Source organism: Capra hircus, chromosome 18, assembly GCF_001704415.2.
Source record: "Capra hircus breed San Clemente chromosome 18, ASM170441v1, whole genome shotgun sequence".
Lineage (NCBI taxonomy): Eukaryota > Metazoa > Chordata > Mammalia > Artiodactyla > Bovidae > Capra > Capra hircus.
This window is the reverse complement of record NC_030825.1, coordinates 62,532,316-62,556,688: the sequence shown is the minus strand read 5'-3', so window position 1 is coordinate 62,556,688 and position 24,373 is coordinate 62,532,316. Positions and strand designations below refer to the sequence as shown.

At 47.8% G+C, this 24,373-nt stretch overlaps 2 long non-coding RNA genes across 2 annotated transcripts; both read right to left on the bottom strand.

Moving 5' to 3' along the window:
• Nucleotides 21,664–22,299, bottom strand: LOC108638118. Its single transcript, XR_001919593.1, has 2 exons — nucleotides 22,241–22,299; nucleotides 21,664–22,073 (listed from the first exon to the last, which is right to left on the bottom strand). It is a non-coding gene; the product is annotated as an uncharacterized LOC108638118 (long non-coding RNA).
• On the bottom strand, nucleotides 23,426–23,917 carry LOC108638117. The gene is made up of 3 exons (XR_001919592.1): nucleotides 23,864–23,917; nucleotides 23,555–23,694; nucleotides 23,426–23,453 (listed from the first exon to the last, which is right to left on the bottom strand). It is a non-coding gene; the product is annotated as an uncharacterized LOC108638117 (long non-coding RNA).

The following is a 24,373-nucleotide window of genomic DNA, read 5'->3' as shown; positions in this document are numbered from 1 at the left end:
TTTTTTTCATCTTGCAAACTGAAACTGTACACATTAAACAAAAATGGCCCATCAGCTTGATTTTTTATGTATTCTTTTGCAGTCTTTCATCTCACATTTGAAGGAGCAGACTCGTCCTTCAGTCTGTGGTGGTTCCCTGGAGCTGGAGTATTCTGTTTGATGGTGGTGTTAATTCCTGGGTTTTCCTGTCTTTTCTCTCCCAGCTTGATTTTTTATGTATTCTTTTGCAGTCTTTCATCTCACATTTGAAGGAGCAGACTCGTCCTTCAGTCTGTGGTGGTTCCCTGGAGCTGGAGTATTCTGTTTGATGGTGGTGTTAATTCCTGGGGTTTCCTGTCTTTCTCTCCCTACACCTGCTCCACTTTCCTTGCTCCCTCTTGTGGAAGAATTCTTAAGCGTTTCTGTCTGGTCTGCGATCCTAAAAGAAATCAGTCCCGAATATTCATTGGAAAAACTGCTGGTGAAGCTAAAGATGCAATACTTTGGCTGCCGGATGAGAAGAACTGACTCATTGCATGGTGATTGCAACCATGAAAGTAAAAGACGCTTGCTCCTTGGGAGGAAAGTTATGACCAACCTAGACAGCATATTAAAAAGCAGAGTCATTACTTTGCTGACAAATGTCCTTCTAGTCAGAGCTATGGTTTTTCCAATAGTCATGAATGGATGTGAGAGTTGGACTATAAAGAAGGCTGAGTGCTGAAGAATTGATGCTTTTGAACTGTGGTGTTGGAGAAGACTCTTGAGAGTCCCTTGGACTGCAAGGAGATCCAACCAGTCCATCCTAAAGGAAATCAGTCCTGAATATTCATTGGAAGGACTGATGCTGAAGCTGAAAAGTCCAATACTTTAGCGCCTGATGTGAAGAGCTCACTCATTGGAAAAGACCTTGGTGCTGGGAAGATTGAAGGCAGGAGGAGAAGGGGATGACAGAGGGTTGGCTGGCATCACAGACTCGATTGACATGAGTCTGAGGAAGCTCCAGGAGTTGGTGATGGACAGGGAAGCCTGGCGTGCTGCAGGTCCATGGGGTTACAGAGTCAGACACGACTCAGCCACTGGACTGAACTGAACTGAATTGCTCTTAAAAACTCACCAGGCTGCCTCTTGTCTTTGGATTTCCAGAAGGTGGCGCTAGACCTCAAGTCTGCGGGACCCTGGCCCATAGCAGGGGCTGGTTTTCTGAGCCAGCTCCTTCCTACCAGAGCTCCCATGGGGGCTGCAGGGGGGAGGGTCACACTAAGGAGACCCCGGAGAGTGGGGCAGGGGGGCCGCGGTGGATCTCGCACCCGGGGCACTGAGGGTGCCTGGGGACCCAGGAGGGAGGTTCCGGGTTGTGCTGCTCCCAGACGCTTGTCAGTGAACTGCCTCTGTGGGAGCGGTCACTTCTTGCCCTTCACAGTGTTTATCAGCCTCTTTACCAAAACCCTTCCTCAAAACCCTTCCTCTCCGTCGTCATGGGGGTCCCCCAGCTCAGGTCTCCGGTGCTGCTGTAGAGAAACAGGTGTCCCCAGGGATGTCTGCAGAACTAGGCCAGCTTTTTCTGTGGTGGGACATCAACCCCATGGGCTGTTTCCTTGTGAGGGGGAGGGGAAAGCTTCTGCTATGGAAGCCTTGATCAGACATCCTTTGTTTTGTTTGTTGTTTGTTTCTGAACCATCCCAGAATCCTCTCCGCTCCGACTTACATGGATGACCAGGCTCCTTGCCATGATCCCAGCACTAATCAGTCCTCCTCAGATCCTGTCCCGCAGCATGGTCTTGTGCCAACCTGATGGACCCATTAGACGGGGACTCCACCAGCGCCATGACGCCTTGAAGCGGCCTGCCTGCCTGCTGCTGCTCAATCATGTCCGACTCTGTGCACCCATAGACGGCAGCCCACCGGCTCCCCCGCCCCTGAGATTCTCCAGGCAAGAACACTGGAGTGGGTTGCCATTTCCTTCTCCAATGCGTGAAAGTGAAAAGTGAAAGTGAAGTCGCTCAGTCATGTCGACTCTTAGTGACCCCATGGACTGCAGCCAACCAGCCTCATTCGTCCATGGGATTTTCCAGGCAAGAGTATTGGAAGTGGGGTGCCATTGCCTTCTCCGAGTGAAGGTTGACCTGCAAATCCCCTCCCTTGCAGGGAATCTCTAGGTCAGAATCTCTGGGTTTCCACCACCGCCATCACCATGACCGCCGCCACCACCGGCAGCATCACCGTCAGAGGAGTCTCGGTGCAGGTTTCCTGGTTCTGCAGGTCCTGCAGCCCATAGCGAGGTCTGTCAGGCCTGTGCCCAGGATGCCACAACAGACACGACTCCTCCAGGGCTCCTTGGGCAGATGGAGCTGTGTTCCCCATACCCACAGAGGTGCTTTTCCTCCTGAGTGGATGTCTAACTCATTATTTATTCAAACAGACTTGGTTGATATTACTTTTAGGTATACTACCTAGTGATTTTGGTATTTTTACAGATGCTGTATAATATTATGTGTAGAATCTGAAAAAATAATATAAATGAATGTATATAGCAAAACAGAAACAGCCTCACCAACTCAGAAAACTGACAAGTGGCCATCTGTGAAGAGAGGGAAGGGGGAAGGGGCAAATTGAGGGTATGGGATTAAGAGACACAAGGCAGGAGGAGAAGGGGACGACAGGGGAGATGGTTGGATGGCACCACCAACTCGGTGGACATGAGTTTGAGTAAGCTCTGAGTGTTGGTGGATGGACAGGGAGGCCTAGCATGCTGGAGTCAGTGGGGTCGCAAAGAGTCAGGACAGCGACTGAGTGACTGAACTGAATACATAATCAGCAAAGGATATGTTTGGAGCACAAGGAATTATAGCCATTATCTTGTGTAACTTCTACTGGAGTATCATCTGTAAAAATACCAAATCACTGTGCTCTATATTTGGAAAAACTAATGTTATATGGTAAACCAATGATACTTGGATTTTTTTAAGTTGATAGCATTTTTTTATCTAAAAAATTATTTCATTTTAATTGGAGTACTGGTATAACAAATAGTTCACAATTGTTTACTTCTTGTTTCTCACTAGAAACTAAAGTTTCTAAGGGTTAAGAATTCTGATTAATATGTGTAATTAAAATGACTAAAATTACTAAGGCAAACATCTCTGCATGCAAGGAAATGTTTCCAAGTTATCAGGAAACCCACTGAGACTTATAGATCTGAGTCCCCTCTCTGTCTCATGTTCTCTACCTGGTCTGGCTAACATTAGTCTCCCAACCATTTGTTTTTCCATCTTCATGTGAATTGCCTTCCTTCTCTTTCAAGTCCCAGACCACTGCCCCCAGCGCTCTCTAGAGTCTTTCACTGAAGACGGGACGGAAGGGAAAGGATTGGGTTATTCTGGCAAGTTGCTCAGCTTTCTCTGGTCTCTCCCCTGTATTGTTGTTCAGTCGCTCAGTCCGCGGACTGCAGCACAGCAGGCTTCCCTGTCCATCACCAGCTCCCAGAGTTTGCTCAAACTCATGTCCATTGATTTTGGTGATGACATCCAACCATCTCATCCTGTGTCGTCCCCTTTTCCTCCTGCCCTTGATCTTTCCCAGCATCAAGGTCGTTTCCAATGAGTCAGCTCTTCCCATCAGGTGGCCAAAGTATTGGAGTTTCAGCTTCAACATCAGTCCTTCCAATGAATATTCAGGACTGATTTCCTTTAGGATGGACTGGCTAGGATCTCCTTGCAGTCCACGGGACTCTCAAGCATCTTCTCCAACACCACAGTTCAAAAGCATCAATTCTTCAGTGCTGAGCTTTCTTTATAGTCCAGCTCTCACATCCAACAGTGACTACTGGAAAAAGCATAGCTTTGACTATATGGACCTTTGTCAGCAAAGTGATGGCTCTGTTTTTTAATTCACTGTGAAGCCTTGTCATAGCTTTTCTTCCAAGGAGCAAGTGTCTTAATTTCATGGCTGCAGTCACTGTCTGCAGTGATTTTGGAGCCCAAGAAAATAAAATCTGCCACTGTTTCCATTGTTTCCCCATCTATTTGCCATGAAGTGATGGGACTGGGATGCCGTGATCTTCGTTTTTTGAATGTTGAGTTGTAAGCCAGCTTTTTCACTCTCCTCTTTCACCTTCATCGCATTATTGAGCTACACTTGGTTTTTGTCCCATTAAGCTATCTCATGTTAATTTAATCCTTAGACCGGCCAGAAGAACCTGGAAGGGTTGGATTCAGTTTCTCATCAAGGCTCTTTTATGGGCGGTGTTCAGTGTTGCCTGTTACACATTGGTAGCACAGGATATCTGGTTGGCCGCCAGCAGTAAGCGAAGAACAGCAAACAGGTGATGTCAACCCCTTCCGACAAAGTTTCACCTGACAGTTTCAATCTCCGTTCATTTCTTCCTAAGCCTGTACTGTCATGAGAACTGGCAAGGTAGTGGATATTCCTAATTCTGTCCGTCCACCTCCACTGTATTTTCATTTATCTAATACCTTGCTACTCAGTTTCTTGACCTGTATCCCTCCTTCACTCTACTGCAGTTGCTCATTCCCACAAACAACCCTCTGGTTCACTATTATCAGCATCTTGAATGTGCATAATCTCAGTGTCAGGCACTCTGTTCTGCAGTAACTCTTTCACGTGACTATCCCGTTTCCTTTCCTGTCTTTTAGTTCCACCCAGTTGTAGTCATTTATCAATAAATCACTACTTACTACTTCTTTCCCTCACCTCTGACAATGCAGGTATTGGTTTTTTTCCAATTAGGAACTTTTCATCATCGACTCTACTGTGTAACTCCAAGAGTCTGTGACAGAAAAGTAAAGAGAAATAGTCATTTACAAAAGATGACACTATGTCTCCAGAAAGCTGGGGAAAAGATAAAAGCGATCATTTCACCATGATGACATGATCCGCTCTGTCTGTATTCTTCTCCTTTCTTAGGGTCTGCTTTCTGGATGGTAATATAGCCGCCCTTAGCTTTCTTGTGTTACTGTTAGCCCAGTGCATCTGTTCCCTTCCTTTTCCTTCCAACTTGCCTCTGTCCTATATTTCAGGGCAGCACTGGACACAGTACACAGTCACCTGCCTTTCCTCCCCAGACAGCCATCTCTGCATTTTTGCTAAAAAGAAGCACAAGTAGGAGCTTTGCATGAGCAGGTTCGTATTTTATTTCTTTCTCCAGTATCTGCTTACATTGTTATACATTCTTTGTGAAATATCATCTTGCTGCACACTCACAAAGCATGCCCTTTTGGTATGTGTATCGTGTCTGAAAAGAAACTTAAAAACTATTCAGCATGTACGTCATTTGTCCACTGGCAATAAATATAGGTCCCTAAATGCATTGCACCTTCATTGTCCATAGAGGCTCAAAGTGCCCCTTGAACCAGAAGATTCCTCTAGCGTATGGAGGGACTCCACATGGCACCTGTGTCCTGTGGTTAAGATGATTCAGCAGCAGGGATGCTTGGGTGAGGAGTCTGGAAGGTGCAGGCTAGAAGCTGTTGCTCATTGTTCTCCTCCAGGCTGTGTCGGATCCTATAGCCAGAGTATATGGCAAATCCTAGTAGGGAAATGAGACAGTGAGAAGGGAAATAGGTGCTCTCCTTACTGATACACACTCGTGTACACGCTCGTATGCACGCTCAGTTCCTCAGTCATGACTGGCTCTTTTGTGACCCCACAGACCATAGCCCTCCATGCTCCTCTGCCCATGGTATTCTCCAGTCAAGTGTACTGGAGTGGGTTGCTATTTCCTCCTCCAGGGATCCTCCTGACCCAGGGATTGAACCTGTGTCTCTTATATTTCCTGCATTGGCAGGTGGATTCTTTACCACTGAGACACCAGGGAACCCCACACTTGCTCACTAGGTCTCCTATGAGGGTGTCTGACACAGTTTAGGGGAGTGGTGGTAGGAAGAAGATGGGGATCAGTCCATTGAGAGGTCTTTTAATCCCAGAAAACCACTTACCAATGGCATTCCAGACACTGAATTGGATCCAGGCTCCAGAGGTCATCTGTATCATCAGGGAAACGTTCACAAAGATGCTCACCAGAGGGAGGACAGGCAGAGCAGGGGCCTGTGGGCAGAGTCAGCTCATCCCTGGACACAGCCCAGACGTCTGAAAGGGAGACCCTACCCACATGTGGGCAGGAAGGCTCCAGCGCTTTTGAAGCTGTGTGTTCAGTGCCTACTGAAACTGGGTGTGTGAAGCACTGAGTGTGGGTCAGGGAAGGGTCCGTTGGCTTCAGCAATTTCCCATCTTCTCATGTCCAGCAAAGGATGTTTAGACCTCAAAGCAGGTAGACTTCATTCACTCAAGATGGATAGCTTGGGCACAGAAGGTCACCTACTTTTAAAAAATTAATCAATTTGGCTGTGTCGGAACTGAGTTGTGGCCCAAGGCTGCTCTAGTTGTGGGACATGGGCTTTGTTGCCCTGTGGCATGTCCTGGTTGGGTATTTATTCCCTGATTTGGAATCTAACCTACATGCCCTGCATTGCAAGGTAGATTCTTAACCACTGGACCACCAGGGAAGTCTCTCGCCTACCCTGAATGGAAGAGGAGAGGGGCTCTGGGCTGCCTCCAGATGATGACTGTGACCCCAGTGATGAACAGCAGCAGCACAGCCACTGTTGTGAGCACGGGGTCTCCAGAGAACACCTGGCTGGGCCACTGGGCCAGGACCAGGCTCAGGATGGCCAGCAGGACAACTCCAAGGGTCAAGGTGGAGGAGAACAGGCTGGACCCAGAAGACAAAGATGTCAGGACCTCGGGTCACACCCCTCCTCAGGCTGCCCACATCAGGAGGGGCCATCATATCTCTACTACTTCTTGCCTGAAATAGACACCTATTTCCAACCCATCCTGTCAATTTCAGAATACCACCAAAAAGAAGTCCCACTGGTCACCAAACAGGAAGGCATATCCATTGACAATCTGGCCAGATTTCTGGGTGGGGATGGTGCTGGTAGGGAACCATAGACTCTTTAGAATGTTTGAATTTCCTGCTTCAGATACAGGCTCTGGAGGATTTTTCTTTGACTTCAGGCTTCACCTCAATTTCCTACTCTGTTCTCTCCTTCTTGCTGCAATTCTGATCTGGCTGGTACCCGAGTGAAAGGATATTAAGGCAGGATTGACAGCAGCCCCTATACTTATCCAATATCAGACAGTTAATCCAACTCTTTGCCAACTTCAGCAGATGCAGGACACGAAGCTAGAAGAATCTTAGCTCCTCTTGAGTTCATGACCCCCAGCCAAGGTGTAGTGGAGTCTCACCTGAGGGCAAGGACAGAAAGAACCACGAGGGAGTCAGCAAGCAGGGTCCTGATTGATAGGAGGTCCACCAGATCGCTGAACTCGAAGAGTAACGCCATGACTGCTAGGATGAGGGCACAGACAAGGTGGGGAAGGGAGTGAGAAACAGCCAGAAATATCCAAGGTAAGGAAATGATCAAACAAGGTTTTGTTTAGTCACCTGCAAAGATGCCAGAAGACATGATGGCCATGATGGGTATTCGGGTGCAGCCGTGGATCTGGAAAGTCCCCGAAAAAGGATTCCATCCTCTGCCATCACGCACATCCCCCGAGGCATGGGGAACATATCACCGAGGAGACTGGAAAAGAAAGCGGAAACGTGTATGAGGACATGGAGAGATGGGAAGGGAGGACCGGGGCTTCTGTTCCCTAGTCTACTTGGGTCAAGGTGTCCTTCCCTCTTGTCTCTCAATCCCAAGGGCTGGGATACCTGAGCATCTGATAGTAGATGGGGAGAAAACCATGACTGCCGGGGTCCAGCCCCGGTGGATCCAGGGAATTCGAAGGGTGGACGGCGTTGGCGTGGAAAGACTTAGTTATTAATATAAGATTAGATTAAGAAACTATAGTGTAGTAGGAAGATTAAGTGGAGGAAGAGGGATGAATAGCTTAGTTTACGCGGAAGACCAATAAAATTCCAGACAAGGAATTTGCACCATCTACGTTGGGCCACCGGCGCCCGCTTGAATATCTAAGGGTGCCTCGCCTTAGGCTCCCTTTCGCGTGGGTCTTAACAGCCAGGGCAAGTAAGTAGACCTGGCGAGCCTCCGCGCCCCAGATGGAAATTCAGCCTGAAATTAAAGTAAAGAGCAGAGAGAAGGAAAGGGAGAGAAGAAGAGAGAGAGATACGGGGGGAGCCAGATTCCCAAGAAACCAGGCCGAGAGACTAGTTCGCGAAACTGGTCCGAGAAACTGGTCCAAGAAGCTGGCCCCCATCCTTTATTGTTCAGAAGGCCTTTTATACTTTTGATTAAACATGGAGATCAATGGGTAACACAAAGTTATGTAGCGTTCGCAGCCCAGACTCTTTCTGTGTATCATTTTGTATACAAAAGGTCTCAGGTGATTTACATTATCTTCTGGCCAAGAGGCTTGTTAACACTTTTTGGCTCTCTTCCTTAATGAATGTTAATTTTGCTTCCCCTGAAGTGTTTTTCTTTAATCTGCATCTCCTTAAAGCATTAAAGTTACATCTCTATAGAACAAAGGTGCAGTGGGTTATAACAAAGAAGGTACTTAACTCAAAGATCTAATGTTGGTAATACCAGGTCTACTACTTGTTTTTCTATATACCAACTATATCTAAAAATAAAGGATATGAAAATTTGGCAGCAAGCATTGACTCAACAAATGAAACCTTTAATCAGTCCTATTCTAAAGATTTTGACTCTTTGGAAGCTCCTACATTCCTAGGATGTTTTAAGCTTCCTGTGCCTCCTGCGGTCAGGAGGCCTCAAACAATCACAGGCGCAGCTGTACGAGTGCTGCAGGCAGGCTAGAAAGCCATCAGAGGGGTATTTGGATTGAAACGCTCTTTCAAATGCAGAAGACTAAAGCCCTGAATTGACTTTTTCCAGAAAATGTCAGAAGAGTAGAAAAGCAGAGCACAGAAGCCGGCAGATTTTTGTTGGGGTACATGCTTAGGAATTTCCAGAGGGGCCCCTGAAGTCTGAGCACGCCTTGCGTAGGTCAGCTTCCTTCCTCATGACCTTGCCACGGGCGGGATTCCTCACACTGGCTCCCGGCACATGACACTGACCTGGATGTAAGAACACAGAGGCTACCAACAGCCACGACATATCTGGCAGGGCCCCGCCCAACAAAGAGGAAAGCCTCTGGCCAGGGGCTCTCAGGACGGATCTGGCAGTAGGGCACTGTGAGGGTGAGTGCTGCTGAGACACCAAAGCACACCACAAAGCAGATGAAGATCGTGATCATGGTGCTCACGGGGATGGACCGCTGAGGATTGAGGGCTTCTTCCCCTGCAGGAAGCAGGGATGTACTAGGTTAGGAAAACACAGGGAGCGAAAGCACAATACCCCCTCTCCTCTTGCACCATCAAAAGCAGCCGAACCTTCTACCAATCCCTATGCCCAAGGGCAGCCTAATCTGTGGCCAAACCTCTAATGGAAAGCACAGTGACTATATTACCTTTAGTGACAATGGCATCAAAATCAACAAATGTGTAGAAACACAGAGCTGCTCCCTGGAGAATCCCATCAAAGCCAAAAGGTGCAAACCCTCCAGAACCCAGAGGCCCCAGCCCACGGTGAGAGAAGGAATGAGGAAGAACATGGGTGAGGTGAGCTCAGCCATCCCTACTGGACTCTTCCCTTCATACCACAAGTGCTGGGCTCCAGGACCCCCATCACTTAGATCCATCAGCCCAGGTCTCTTTGGTAGTGGTTTAGTCACTAAGCCATGTCTGACTCTTCCAACCTCATGGACTCTAGCCTGCCAGGCTCCTCTGACCATGCAATTCTCCAGGCAAGAATCCTGGAGTGGGTTGCCACTCTTTAGTCCCCACCAGATTCCCAGACTTGCACCCTCTGACACACTAGTGTCACTATGGACAAGAGAACCCTCCTAACCTAGAGGTACCACTGGATGCAGACGTGTTCAATGTGTAGTCCTGTTCCGTGAGCTTCCAGTTGCACAGGTCTCCCTTAATGAAGCCAGAGATGATGATGAAACTGAGAACCGAAACTCTGTTGTAAAGCAGGGTTGACTCAGGAGCTCCCAGAACCAGTTGTCCTGTGGGAAAGATGAAATATGAGACATCCAAAATGACCAAATCCATAGAGACAGAAAGCAGACCTGTGGCTACAGTGTCAGGAGGACTGATGGTGGTGGATAGATGGACAGTGACTGCTCAGTGGGTGCAGGGTTTCCTTTGCTTGTGATGCAAATGTTTGGAACTAGATGCAGGTGATGGTTACACGACACTGTGAAGGTACTAAGTCCCTCTAAGTACACTTTAAGGTAGCTTGTTTCTTACTGCGGCCGTCATCTCACAGTAGACGTGTCTATCAAATCATCATGTGGTACACTTTAAACTTATACAATGTTGGATGTCAATTAACTCAACAAAATTGGGGAGAATAATTAAATGGTTAATTTTATGCTATGTAAATTTTCTCTCAATTAAAAAAAAGTTTGGTCTCAGTACAGAGGGAGAAACTTGTCAGTCTAAGTAAGTGCTTCTCAGCTGGGAGTGGTTTTGTTCCCCAAGGGCCTGTTGGCAACGTCTGGAGACATTCTCTTTGTTTTGTTGTGGGTTCCTTTTTGGCCATGCCATGGTTTGTAGGATCTCCATTCCCTTGCCACGGATGAACCTGGGCCATGGCGGCAAAATCCCAGAATCCTAACCACTAAACCACCAGATACACAGATGACACCACCATGATGACAGAAGGTGAAGAGGAACTGAAGAGCCTATTGATGAAAGTGAAAGAGGAGAGGGAAAAGGCTGGCTTACAACTCAACATTCGAAAAATGAAGGTCATGGCATCCAGTCCCTTCACTTCAGGGCAAGTAGATAAGGAAACAATGGAAACAGTGAAAGACTTTCTTTTCTTGGGCTCCAAAACCACTGCAGACAGTGACTGCAGCCATGAAATTAAAAGACACTTGCTCCTTGGACGAAAAGGTGTGACCACGCTAGTCAGCATATTAATAAGTAGAGACATTACTTTGCCGACAAAGTTCCATCTAGTCAAGGCTATGGTTTTTCCAGTAGTCATGTATGGATGTGAGAGTTGGACTATAAAGAAAGCTGAGCACCAAAGAATTGATGCTTTTGACCTGTGGTGCTGAAGAAGACTCTTGACAGTCCATTGGACAGCCAGGAAATCCAACCAGTCCATCCTAAAGGAAACCAGTCCTGACTATTTATTGGGAGCATTGATGCTGAAGCTGAAACTCCAATATTTTGGTCACTTGATGAACTGAACTGAACTGATGCAAAGAATCGACTCATTGGAAAAGACCCTGATGCTGGGAAAGATTGAAAGCGGGAGGAGAAGGGGACGGCAGAAGATGAGATGGCCGGACGGCATGACTAACTCGATGGACATGAGTTTGAACGGGCTCTGGGAGTTGGTGATGGACAGGGAAGCCTGGCGTGCTGCACCCCATGGGGTTGCACAGAGTTGGACACGACTGAGCCAGTGATCTGAGGTGAAGCCACCAAGAAACTCCCTGGAGACATTCTGATTGTCACAATTTGGGGGGTTGGTGTCACCCATATCTAATGAACATAGTTCATAGATGCTACGCATCCAACAATGATTAAATTAAGAAAACCCTACAGTGCACAGGTTAGCCCCCACACTGAAGGCTGTTCCAGCCTAGGAGATCAGTAATGCCAAGGGTGGGAAATAACAGTCTATGTCTTGTCTTCCTGTCTCTCATACCACAGACCATTTTTCCCAGTTCTAACTCCCCACCATGCTGCTCCCCCAAGCCTTCCCCACCCCTCATCCCCCTCCACACCCCACCCTTCCTGTCCCATCATGAAAATCTCCAGCTTACCAGTGAGAAGCAGTAACACGGCCAGTGCAACAAAATCGGTACGTGACCAGGAAGTAAGGCATATAAGGAGAGAAAGTTCCCTGGACACTACTCAAGTGACTTAGCAGCTTAGCAGCAATCCAAGTCTATGTCCCAACCACTAACGCTGAAGAAGCTGAAGTTGAACGATTCTATGAAGACTTACAAGACGTTTTAGAACGAACACCCAAAAAAGATGTCCTTTTCATTATAGGGGACTGGAATGCAAAAGTAGGAAGTCAAGAAACACCTGGAAGTGAAGTGAAGTGAAGTGACTCAGTCATGTCTGACTCTTTGCGACCCCATGGATGGTAACCTACCAGGCTCTGCAGTCCATGGGATTTTCCAGGCAAGAATACTGGAGTGAGCTGCCATTTCCTTCTCCAGGGGATCTTCCCAATGCAGGGGTCGAACCCGGGTCACCTGCATTTCAGACAGATGCTTTACCATCTGAGCCACTAGGGAAGCCCCCAGAAACACCTGGAGTAACAGGCAAATTTGGCCTTGGAATGCAGAATGAAGCAGGGCAAAGACAAATAGAGTTTTGCCAAGAAAATGCACGGGTCATAGCAAACACCCTCTTCCAACAACACAGGAGAAGACTCTACACATGGACATCGCCAGATGGTCAACCCTGAAATCAGATTGATTATATTCTTTGCAGCCAAAGATGGAGAAGCTCTATACAGTCAACAAAAACAAGACCAGGAGCTGACTGTGGCTCGGATCATGAACTCCTTATTACCAAATTCAGACTTGAATTGAAGAAAATAGGGAAAACCACTAGGTCATTCAGGTATGACCTAAATCAAATCCTTTATGATTATACAGTGGAAGTGAGAAATAGATTTAAGGGAGTAGATCTGATAGATAGAGTGCTGATGAACTATGGACTGAAGTTCATGACATCGTACAGGAGACAGGGATCAAGACCATCCCCATGGAAAAGAAATGCAAAAAAGCAAAATGGCTGTCTGGGGAGGCCTTACAAATAGCTGTGAAACGAAAAATAAGTATGTATAGTATGCTTTGAAAAGTTTACTGAAAATTGCACAATGGTCCAGTCACTTTGTCCACTAGCAATAAATACAGGGCTTTAGATGCCTCCACCTTCACACTCCACTGAGGCTCACAGTGTCCCTTGCACCAGCAGATCCGCCAGGGCATGGAGGGATTCCATGCAGCATCTATGTCCTGTGGTTAAGATGACTCAGCCCCAGGGGTGTTTATGTCAAGAGTCTGGGAGGTGGAGGCTGGTGGCTGGTGGCTGTTGATGATTGTTCCCTGCCAGGCTGTATCGGATCCCATATCCAAAGTATATGAGAATCCCTAGTAGGGAGATGAGACGATGAGAGGGAAAGGTAGGTGCTCTCCTTACTTACAAATGCTCTGTAGACCTTCTATGGTGTCTGATACAGTGTGGGAAGAAATAGTAGGAAGATGTTGGGTGCAGTCATTCAAGTAACCTCTTTATCCCAGAAAGCAACTTACCAATGGCATTCCAGACGCCAAACAGGGCCCAGGTCCCAGAGGTGTACATTCATGAAGATGCTGACCAGCGGGAGGACAGGCAGAGCAGGGACCTGTGGGCAGAGGCAGCTCATCCCTGAACACAGCCCAGGTGTCTTAAAGGGGACCCTGCCCCACGTGGGTGGGAGGCTCCCGTCCTCCTCGGGCTGTGCATTCAGTGCCTACTGAGATTGTGTATACAAAGCCCTGAGGGTGGTCAGGGAAGAGTCCATTGGTTTCAGTAACACCCCTCATTCCCTGTCCAGGAAAGGACATTTTGCCATCAAAGGACACAGACCTCATTCACCCAAGGAGGACACTTTGGACACATAAGGTCACTTACCCTAAATGGAAGAGGAGAGGGGTCCTGGGGCTGCCTCCAGATGATGACCGTGACCCCAGTGATGAGCAGCAGCAGCAGCACAGCCACTGTTGTGAGCACAGGGTCTCCAGAGAACAGCTGGCTGGGCCACTGGGCCAGGATCTGGCTCAGGATAATCAGCAGGAGAAGTGCAAGGGTCAAGGAGGAGGAGAACAGGCTGGACCCAGAAGACAAAGATGGCAGGACCTTGGGCAACATCCTTCCCTGAAACCACCAACATCAGGAAGGGCCATCATATCTGTAAGACTGCTGCACTGAGAAAATATACACATTCACTCCATCCTGTCAGTTTCAAAATATGACCAAAGAGCCGTCCCAGTGCTCACCAAGCAGAAAGGCACATCCATAGACCATCTGGGCAGATTTCTGGGTGGCGGTGCTGCTGACAGGCAACCACAGACTCTTGAGAGTCTTTGAGCTTCCTGCTTCAGGTTCAGAGTCCAGAGGATTTTCCTTGACTAGAGGCTTCATCTGAATTTTGTCTTCTATTTTCTCATTCTTGCTTAAATTCCAGTCTGGCTGGTACCTGAATGAGAGATATAGGAATATTAACAGCAGACCCTACTCATTCAAAGACAGGCATCCTAATGCACCACTTTCCTGCCTTAAGCAGAGCAGGAGATTAGAAGTCTGAAGCGGGAGGGGGCGGGGGGTGAGGCTAAGATGGCAGAGGAATAGGACGGAGGAGACCACTTTCTCCCCCACAAATTTATCGAAAGAACATTTGAATGCTGAGCAAACTCCACAAAACAACTTCTGAACTCTGGCAGAGGACATCAGCCACCCAGAAATGTAGCCCATTGTCTTTGAAGGGAGGTAGGACAAAATGTAGGCTAAAATGAGAGACAAAATAGTTAGGGATGGAGATCCATCCTGGGAAGGGAGTCTTAAAAGAAAGGTTTCCAAACACCAGGAAACCCTCTCACTGGCGGGTCTGTGGGGAGCTCCCTCACATTGCCCTAGCTATGGTGAGATAGCAACCTAAACTGTTGGGTAGCCAGAGAGAGAGAGGGAAAAAAAGAGAGAGAGAGAGAACGAAGTATCCCGGGAAAAGCCCTAACCTAAGGCACTGCTGCCCCGCTCCCCCGTAGAACAAAGGACTGAGGGTATACCAGAGGAGAGCTAGCAGGCTGTGGACCAGCCCATCCCCGCCAGAGGCAGGGTCAGGCAGGTGGCAGCCAGAGCCAGAAAGGGGCAAACTCGGCCCCAGAGACCGCATCGCCTAGATTTCTTTCTACTAGAGAGCCCCCAGATATTTTTGAAATGCTAACAGATAGTGCTTTCTGTTCACCTGTTAAGGCTATACACGACCCAGGGGCTCCAATTTCTGAGCGACCAGCCAGAGTCAGAAGAAACAGGTTTTCTTTTACCCACAAGTGTAAATTAACAGATTGTTGTAAATCATAAGTAGCCTGAGGAGAACAGTCTTCTTATGTTTGAAAAAAACAATAATTAGAAGCCAATAATTTGTCATACCAAAGTCAGAAAAATTCTAATCATATTTAGCAGTTCATTTGTGCATGTTCGTTGTTCAGATGTGTCCAACTGTTTGCACGTCCATGAACTGCAGCCCGCCAGGCTCCTCTGTCCATGGGATTTTCCAGACAAGAATACTGGAGTGAGTTGCCATTTCCTCCTCCAGGGCATCTTCCAGACCCAGGGATCAAGCCCAAGCCTCCTGCATTGCAGGCAGGTTCTTCCAGTCTGAGCCACCAGGGAAGCCCAGCAGTTCCTTTCAGTTCAGTTAATCAGTTCAGTCGCTCAGTCGTGTCCGACTCTTTGCGACCCCATGAATTGCAGCACGCCAGGCCTCCCTGTCCATCACCAACTCCCAGAGTTCACTCAGACTCTCATCCATCGACTCGGTGATAGCATCCAGCCATCTCATCCTGTGTCATCCCCTTCTCCTCCTGCCCCCAATGCCTCCCAGCTTCAGAGTCTTTTCCAATGAGTCAACTCTTCGCATGAGGTGGCCAAAGTACTGGAGTTTCAGCTTTAGCATCATTCCTTCCAAAGAAATCCCAGGACTGATCTCCTTTAGAATGGACGGGTTGGATCTCCTTGCAGTCCAAGAGACTCTCAAGAGTCTTCTCCAACACCACAGTTCAAAAGCATCAATTCTTCGGCACTCAGCTTTCTTCACAGTCCAGCTCTCACATCCAGACATGACCACAGAAAGAACCGTAGCCTTGACTAGACGGACCTTAGCTGGCAAAGTAATGTCTCTGCTTTTGAATATGCTATCCAGGTTGGTCATAACTTTTCTTCCAACGAGTAAGCGTCTTTTAATTTCATGGCTGCAATCACCATCTGCAGTGATTGTGGAGCCCAAAATAATAAAGTCTGACACTGTTTCCACTGTTTCCCCATCTATTTCCCATGAAGTGATGGGACCAGATGCCATGATCTTCGTTTTCTGAATGTTGAGCTTTAAGCCAACTTTTTGAAAGTTCCTTTAATGCCATGTAATTCACTTCTGTTCCACTTGAGTCCAGTTTTTCTGTTAGTTCTGTTGACCTGGCCTGATGATTAAGGATGACAGTGAAAGTGATCGTTTCAAGAAGTTTGTGAGGTTTTTGTGAAAGCTGGTATGATTTGGCCAGTGAGGTGAGTACCTGGATCACTGGCGATTGTGGGAGGCATACTCCAAGTGAATGCATATTTATTTTTTACCATTTTCCTTTCATTGTAAGGGCATCAATCTTGCAACCAGGAAAGGCTTTAACCCATCAAATAAAAATGAGATTTTCCACAGAGCCAGGAAAAGCCGGGCAGTCGTCTCGGGTGTCCCAGAGCCCTGAATGTTTGATTAACAGCCATTGTTTACCCATCTCAAATTCCCTCAGTTAGGAGTAGACTGTTGACACGCTCTTCCCCAGTGGCTCAGGTGGTAAAGAACCTGGCTGCAATGCAGGAGACTCATGTTCGATCCCTGGGTCTGGAAGATCCCCTGGAGAAAGAAATAGCCACCCACTCCAGTATTCTTGCCTGCAGAATTCCATGGCCAGAGGAGCCTGGTGGGCTACAGTCATAGGGTCGCAAAGAGTCAGAAAAGACTGGACTAACACTTTCACTTTCAGTCACTATGCCACAACGATATCAGGGTATCCAAAGTCCGACAATAAAGGTTAATTTTTGTAGAAGCAGAATGAACTTTATCTACATGTGCCATAATCTTCAGAGATTGTGAAATACTCCTTATTTTCTCAACAAAAGTAATGAGAGATCTCAAAAGCAGTTACAAATCACTTAGACCCAAAGAGTTCACACAGTCTGTTATCAAAAGCAGCACTCCAAGAAAACATTGTCCTCTTAACAGACAGAGAAAACCATGTTCCAGTCTGGCATCAGCTTACTGCTAATAACAACATTTATTTACCTAATGAATTTTGATTCAGTTTTGGAAAGCCTTCTCTATATATCTTGAAGAGGTAGCACTTTTGCAAAGGCATCCAAGTGAAACCATAACTGTATGTATGTCAAGAGAAGACTTAGGAAGGCACGTTTCAAGTCTGCCTATGGACTTCCCTTCTGAGTCCAGTGGCAAAGAGTCCACCTGCCAATGCAGGGGATGCAGTGTGTCCCTGACCTGGAAGCTTCCACATGCTGTCGTGCAGCGAAGCCTGCGCACCACAGCCGCGGAAGCCCGCACCCTGAGCCCGGGTTCCACAGAAAGAGACGTGACCACAAGGGGAGCCTGTAAGCTGCAACTGGAGAGCCGCCCTCACTCAGACAGCTAGAGAAAGCCAGCGGCAAAGACCAGACACAGCCAAATAGTAAACCAATTAATTAAATAGTCTCTAGGGGTTTTCACATTTAAAATGTAATTGCAATGCAACTGACAGAGTAGCTGGGTTACTGCTGAGACTTAAAACACTCTCAGAAAAACACCAGAATTATGCCTGATAGCATTGCACTTGTTTGTGTGGCATCGAAGGTGAAGTTGAAGGGGACTTAAAGCTTAGATGAAAAAGAAACCTGGAAAGTGAAAGTGTTAACTGCTCAGTTCTATCCAACTCTTTGCCACACCGTGGACTGTAGCCTGCAAGACTCCTCTATTCGTGGTTTTCCAGGCAAGAACACTAGAAGTGAGTTGCCATTCCTTTCTCCAGGGATCTTCCAACCCAGGGATCGAACCTATGTCTTCTCATGTAAAGTACGAAAGAAAATCACAGGATGAAAAGACAGAAAGGCACAGTGTGTGTGCTGGTGCGCTGCTTGAGAAGATATACTGGAGGGCCCGGGGGCTGTGATTCTTCTACCGCCCCTAGGAAATAAAGTGCGGCGTGTAGCAGGGAGAAATTGGCTGATGGTGCCAGCAAGAAGTCCCTGCACACAGCTCGCAGCGTTGATGAGGACGCACTGCTGGGCTGAGGACCCGCGGGGGTTTGCGGTTCAAGGAGAGCAAGAGACAGAGGGAGAGGACACAGGGAAAGAGAACTTGTGCTCCTTCACCGAGCGGATCTAGACGGAAACCTGTGCGTCTTGGAAGCAGAGAGTGAGAGCAAGCAAGTTCTCATGGGAGAGAGAGACTCAGAGGTCCCCAGCCAGCAGTTCGGGGAGACCTGCAGTTTACCTTGAAATCCTGGGTTTCAGCATCAGGTATTCTCGGAGAGAGTCAGCCGTGAGGGGTGGCTTAGCTCTGTGCGCGGATATTGAACCCGGGTGGCCTGGATGAAAACCAGGACTCCTAGCCGCTCGTCCACCAGGGGCCAGAGGCTAGAGACAAGGTTCCCCTGACTCTTGCCTCCATTGAAAAATGCATTTCTCAAGGAGGAAAAAAAATTTTTTTAATCTAAAACAGGTACAAAGTGTATTATTAGAGACACAGCACAACAATGAGAGAGCACTCAGAGGAAGTTTGCTCAGTTAAGACAGAAGCGAGGCAGAGATACACAGCTGGAGAGAAAGAGTGTGGGCCTCCTCCCAGGAGGAGGAGCCCCATGACCCAACAAAGTCAGTAAAATCATCCACAAGGGCAGTTCTGAGTTTGTTTATCTTTAGCCAATTATCCACTTATTTTAACACAACTGACCTGCCCTAGGACCCTCACCCACTCACCTGCGCAACTTTCTTTCAGGATGTATTCCAGCCGGGAGGCCATGGGATGGGGTGGGTCCTGGCATCTACTATTATGGTGGGATGCCCTCCTCCTCTCTGACCCTCAACATGTGCCATGTCTCCCTGGCCACAAGGCTGGGAAATCTGTCACTCTTGACCTTTAAATCAAAGAGTGTTTAGGCCTGCCACAGTTGTTGCCTGAAAGTGTCCACAGGAGACAAAGTCCAGCTACTCACTCTGTTCTTGTCATTTCCATCTCGAAGAGCCAACAGGAGGCTGCTTGTAACTCTCTAGCCCAGAGCCCCCTGCCTCCTTCCTCAGGAAATGTAAACAGAAGTCTAATTGTAAATGCCCAGCCTGGAGCCCACTAGCTCCTACCTCAGGACCATATGGGGCTCCTCGGAATGAAGGCTTTTTTCTGTCCCCTGTTCCTTTTTCAAAAGTATTTTAAATACCAAAAACATTTTGTAGTGGGGTGTAGCCAAGGAATGATGGTGGCGTAGGTTCAGGTCAACAACGAAGGGACTGAGTCTCACATGGCCATGTGTCCATTCTCCCCCAAAGTCCTGTCCCGTCCAGGCTGCACCCAACACTGAGCAGATTCCTTGTGTCTACAGCAGGTCCTGGCTGCTTTTCCATTTTATATAGAGCGGTGTGTACATGCCCTCCCAACGTCCCTAGCTATCGCTTCCCCTGGCAACCATAAATTCATTTCCTAAGTCTGTGAGTCTCCGTCTGATTTGTAAGTAGGTTCATTTCTGTCCCTTGTTTTTTGTATCCAGACTCCAGCTTCCATGACCTGCTCTGAGTTCCAAAGGGCAGCTTCAAGCAGTTGCTGCTCACAGAATCTGAAACTCCAATACTCTGCCCACCTGATGTGAAGAGCTGACTCATTTGAAAAGACCCTGATGCTGGGAAAGATTGAAGGTGGGAGGAGAAGTGGATGACAGAGGATGAGATGGTTGGATGGCATCACTGACTCAATGGACATGAGTTTGGGTCAACTCTGGGAGTTGCTGATGGACTGGGAGACCTGGCGTGCTGCAGTCCACTGGGCCGCAAAGAGTCGGACATGACTGAGAACTGAACTGAACTGAACAGAATCATGGAAGGAGCTGCTGAGAAGCCTCCTGTGGCAAAATTAAAAGGGCCAGAGACCCCTTAAGTTTTAATCTTTGTCAAGACGAGGAGACCTACCGCCTGGGACCCTGCACACACCCTGATCTGTCAGCAACTGCTCCCTGAACAGTTGCCATAAAACTCCTCACCGAACTCGCCTGGGTCGGGACTCAGTTTCAATGGCAGGAGCCCGCTCTGTCCCCTGGGCCTGGCAAAGCAATGAAACTGTTCTTTCCTCCTCCACCCAGAACTCTGCCTCTGAGGTTGGACTCCACACTGGTGTTCAGAGAGGCTGAGTTTTCAGCATCACTTCCTGTTTATGCAGGTGTGACCAACCCAGATAGCCGGAGTTGGACGGGTGACAACGTGATCATTAATAGACAAAGGAGACCTCATTTCTATCATTTCCTTTATTTATTTATGATTTTGTCTGTGCTGGGTCTTTTCTGCTGCATGTGAGTTCTTTCTATTTGCGGGGAGTGGGGGCTACTCTCCGGTTGGGGTGCAGGGGCTGCTGGCTGCCGTGGCTTCAGGCTTTCGAGCGCAGGCTTAGTAGTTTTGGACAGAGTCTGAGCTGCTCCGAAGCATGTGGAATCTTCCTGAACCAGGGATTGAACCTGTGTCTTCTGGATTGGAAGGTGGATTCTTATCCACTGGACCACCGGGGAAGTCCCCTAGATGCCATTTCTTCTCAGGAAAATTTGCCTGACACCCAGTCAGGACCTGGCCCTTTGGGGAGACGTGCAGTCAGGCTCCAGTTGTCTCCTTTAACTAAGTAGGTCTTAACTATTTTTTGTGGTGAAACAAGTAAAGTGTACCCTTAATCCATATATCTTATACGGGTATGTATTTTATGCGTGTTGATTATACATGTACACACATACTTCACTTTTTGCCAATGCTGCCTGTTTCACAAATTGTGGATTTGTGGCCACTATGTTGTCAGTTAACGTTCACCATATCTTAGAAAAAAATTATTTTACAATCAAAGTATGTACAGTATATATATATATTTTATACAGATTGTTTTTTCTCACACTGACATCAGCTTGATGTATTTTTTGCAGCCAAAGATGGAGAAGCTGTATACAGTCAGCAAAAACAAGACCGGGAGCTGACTGTGGCTCAGATCATGAACTTCTTATTGCCAAATTCAGACTTAAATTCAATAAAGTGGGAAAACCCACTAAACCATTCAGGTGTGACCTAAATCAAACCCCTTATGATTATACAGTGGAAGTGAAAAATAGATTTAAGGGACTAGCTCTGATAGAGTGCCTGATGAACTATGGACAGAGGTTCATGACATCGTACAGGAGACAGCAATGAAGACCATCCGCAAGAAAAAGAAATGCAAAAAGGCAAAATGACTGTCTGAGGAGGCCTTACAAATAGCTGTGAAAAGAGAAGCGAAAAGCAAAGGAGAAAAGGAAAGATATACCCATTTGAATGCAGAGTTCCAAGGAATAGCAAGGAGAGATAAGAAAGCCTTCCTCAGCAATCAATGCAAAGAAATAGAGGAAAACAATAAAATGGGAAAGACTATTTTGAAGAAAGATCTCCTCAAGAAAATTAGAGATACCAAGGGAACATTTTATGCAAAGATGGGCACATTTCATGCAAAGAGTCTTAGCCACTGGACCATCAGAGAAGCCCCTAAAGTGTAACTCCTGACATAATACATAGTTACCTGAGTTTCCTTCCCATGGGACAATCTCATTCTTATTGGAAATAAGTACAAGAAGGTGTGTCTTCTGTGTAGGCTAGTATTTTATTTCTTCCTCTAGTTGTCAGTAACATCATAATACTTTCTTTGTGAAGATTCATCTTACTACACACTTATGAAGCATGCAATCTTCTGATGCATATTAAGCTTAAGAGAGTTTACTTAAAAATTATACAATAGCAAAGTCATTTTGTCCACTGGCAATAAATACAGGGCACTAAATGCTTTCCACTTGCACAGTCCATAGAGGCTCAAAGTGCACCTTGAACCAGCGGATACCTCCAGTGTATGGAGGGGTCCACACAGCATCTATTTCCTTTGGCTAAGATGCTTCATCACTAGGGGTGTTTTAGTCCGGAGTCTGGGAGGTGGAGGCTGGTGGCTCATTGTTCTCCTCCAAGCTGTGTCGGACCCCATATCCAAAGTATATGGCAAATCCTAGTAGGGAAATGAGAGAGTAAGAAGAAAAACGGGGGCTCTCCTTCACTTATGAATACCCAGTAAGCCTTCTATTCTGGTGTCTGACACAGTTTAGGGGGGAGGTGGTAGGAAGAAGATTGGGCTCAGTCACTCAAGAAGCCTCTTCAGCCCAGAAAGTCACTCACCAATGGCATTCCAGATGCCAAAGAGGATCCAGGCCCCAGAGGTCATCTGCATCATCAAGGTAAAGGTTCACGAAGATGCTGACCAGCGGGAGGACAGGCAGAGCAGGGACCTGTGGGCAGAGTCAGTTCATCCCTGAACACAGCCCAGATGTCTGAAAGGGAGACCCTGACCTTCGTGGGTCAGGCTTTGTGTTCAGTGCCTATTGAGCCTGGTTTGTAAGCACTGAGTGTGGATCAGGGAGGAGTCCATAGGTTTCAGCAACTCCTTTTCTTCCCTGGTCCAGCAAGGGATGTTGATGTCTCAAAGCACGCAGACCTCCTTCACTGAACATAGACACTTTGTACACATAGGTCACATACCCTGAACATAAGAGGTCTGGGGCTCTGGGGCTGCCTCCAGATGATGGCCGTCACCCCAGTGAATGAGCAGCAGCAGCAGCACAGCCACTGTTGTGAGCACGGGGTCTCCAGAGAACACACGTCTGGGCCACTGGGCCAGGACCAGGCTCAGGATGCTCAGCAGGAGAACTGCAAGGGTCAGAGGAGGAGGAAAACTAGGCTGGACCCAGAAGACCAAAGACGTCAGGACTCGGTCACACCCCTCCCTGAAACCACCAGCATCAGGAAGGGCCATCATATCTCCCAGACTCCTTAACTGACAAAATACACACTCTCACTCCATCCTGTCCATTTCAGAACACGAACAAAGGGAAACCCCACTGCTTCACCAAGCAGGAAGGCACATCCATAGACAATCTGGCCAGATTTCCGGGTGGGGGTGGTGCTGGTAGGGAACCACAGGCTCTTTAGAATGTTTGAGGTTCCTGCTTCAGGTACAGAGTCCAAAGGACTTCCTACAGGTACAAGCTCCATCTCAGTTTCTTCTTCCGTTTTCTCACTCTTACTTAAATTCTGACCTGGCTGATACCTGAGTTAGAGGTTTAAAGGCAATATTAACAGCAGCCACTATTCACAGAACACCAGATTGTCTATTCCACTTCTTTCTTCTCTTGAACGATCAGAAGACATAATGAAGACACAGACCAGGATGACCTCCCCATTATCCCCATGACCCCAAGCCCCTCAGTCAAGGTGTAGTGCGGTCTCACCTGAGAACAAGGACCGAGAAGGACACCATGGAGTAAGCAAGCAGGGACGCAACTGCCATGAGGTTTGCAATGTGGCCTGAACTCAAAGAGTAATGCCATGATCCCTAGAATGGGGGAGCAAAAACGGCAGGGGTGGGATTAAGAAACCATTGGAACTGCACTTAAGGGAAATGGATCAAGGAAGGAGCGAGTTTTGCTTATTCACCTGCAAGGCTTCCAGAAGACATGATGGCCACGACGGGGATTTTTGTGTGACCATAGACCCGGGCAAGTCCCCGGAAAAGGAGCCCGTCCTCTGCCATTGCACGGATTAACCGAGACATGGGGAACATGTCACCCAGGAGGCTGGGAGAGAAAGTGGAGACACGTGTGAGGACGTGGAGAAGCAGGGGAGACCAGGGCATGCGCTCCCTAGTCTACATGGAGCAAGATGTCTTTCCCTCTTGTCTCTCAGTCCCACGGGCTGGGGTGCATGAGCATCTGACAGTTGACGGGGAGAAACCCGGACACTGACCTGGACGTAAGAGCACAGAGGACGCCAACAGCCACCACACATCTGGCAGGGCCCAGCCAACATGGAGAAAAAGCCTCGGGCAAGGGGCTGTGGTGACGAATCTGGTAGTAGGGCACCATGAGGTGAGCACCGCGGAGACAGCAAAATACGCCAAAAAGCACATGAGGAGTGAGATCAGGGAGATCGACCGCTGAGGCTTGAGGTCTCCACTCTCTGCAAAAGGGGTGGAAGCAGCAGGTCAGGAAAACGCCATGGGGTGAAAGCACAGAATTGCCTGAAGCAGGCTAACCTTCTCCCAACCTCTGTGCCAAGGGCAGCCCAAACTCTGTCCAGACCCCGATGGACACTCAGTGATCATGTTACCTCTAGCGGCAATGGCAGCAAAACCAACAAATGCATAGAAACACGTAGCTGCTCCTTGGACAACCCCCTCAAAGTCAAAAGGCACAAACCCTCCAGCACCTGGAGGGCCCAAGCTGTGGTGAGAGAAGGAGCAAGAAAGATCATGGG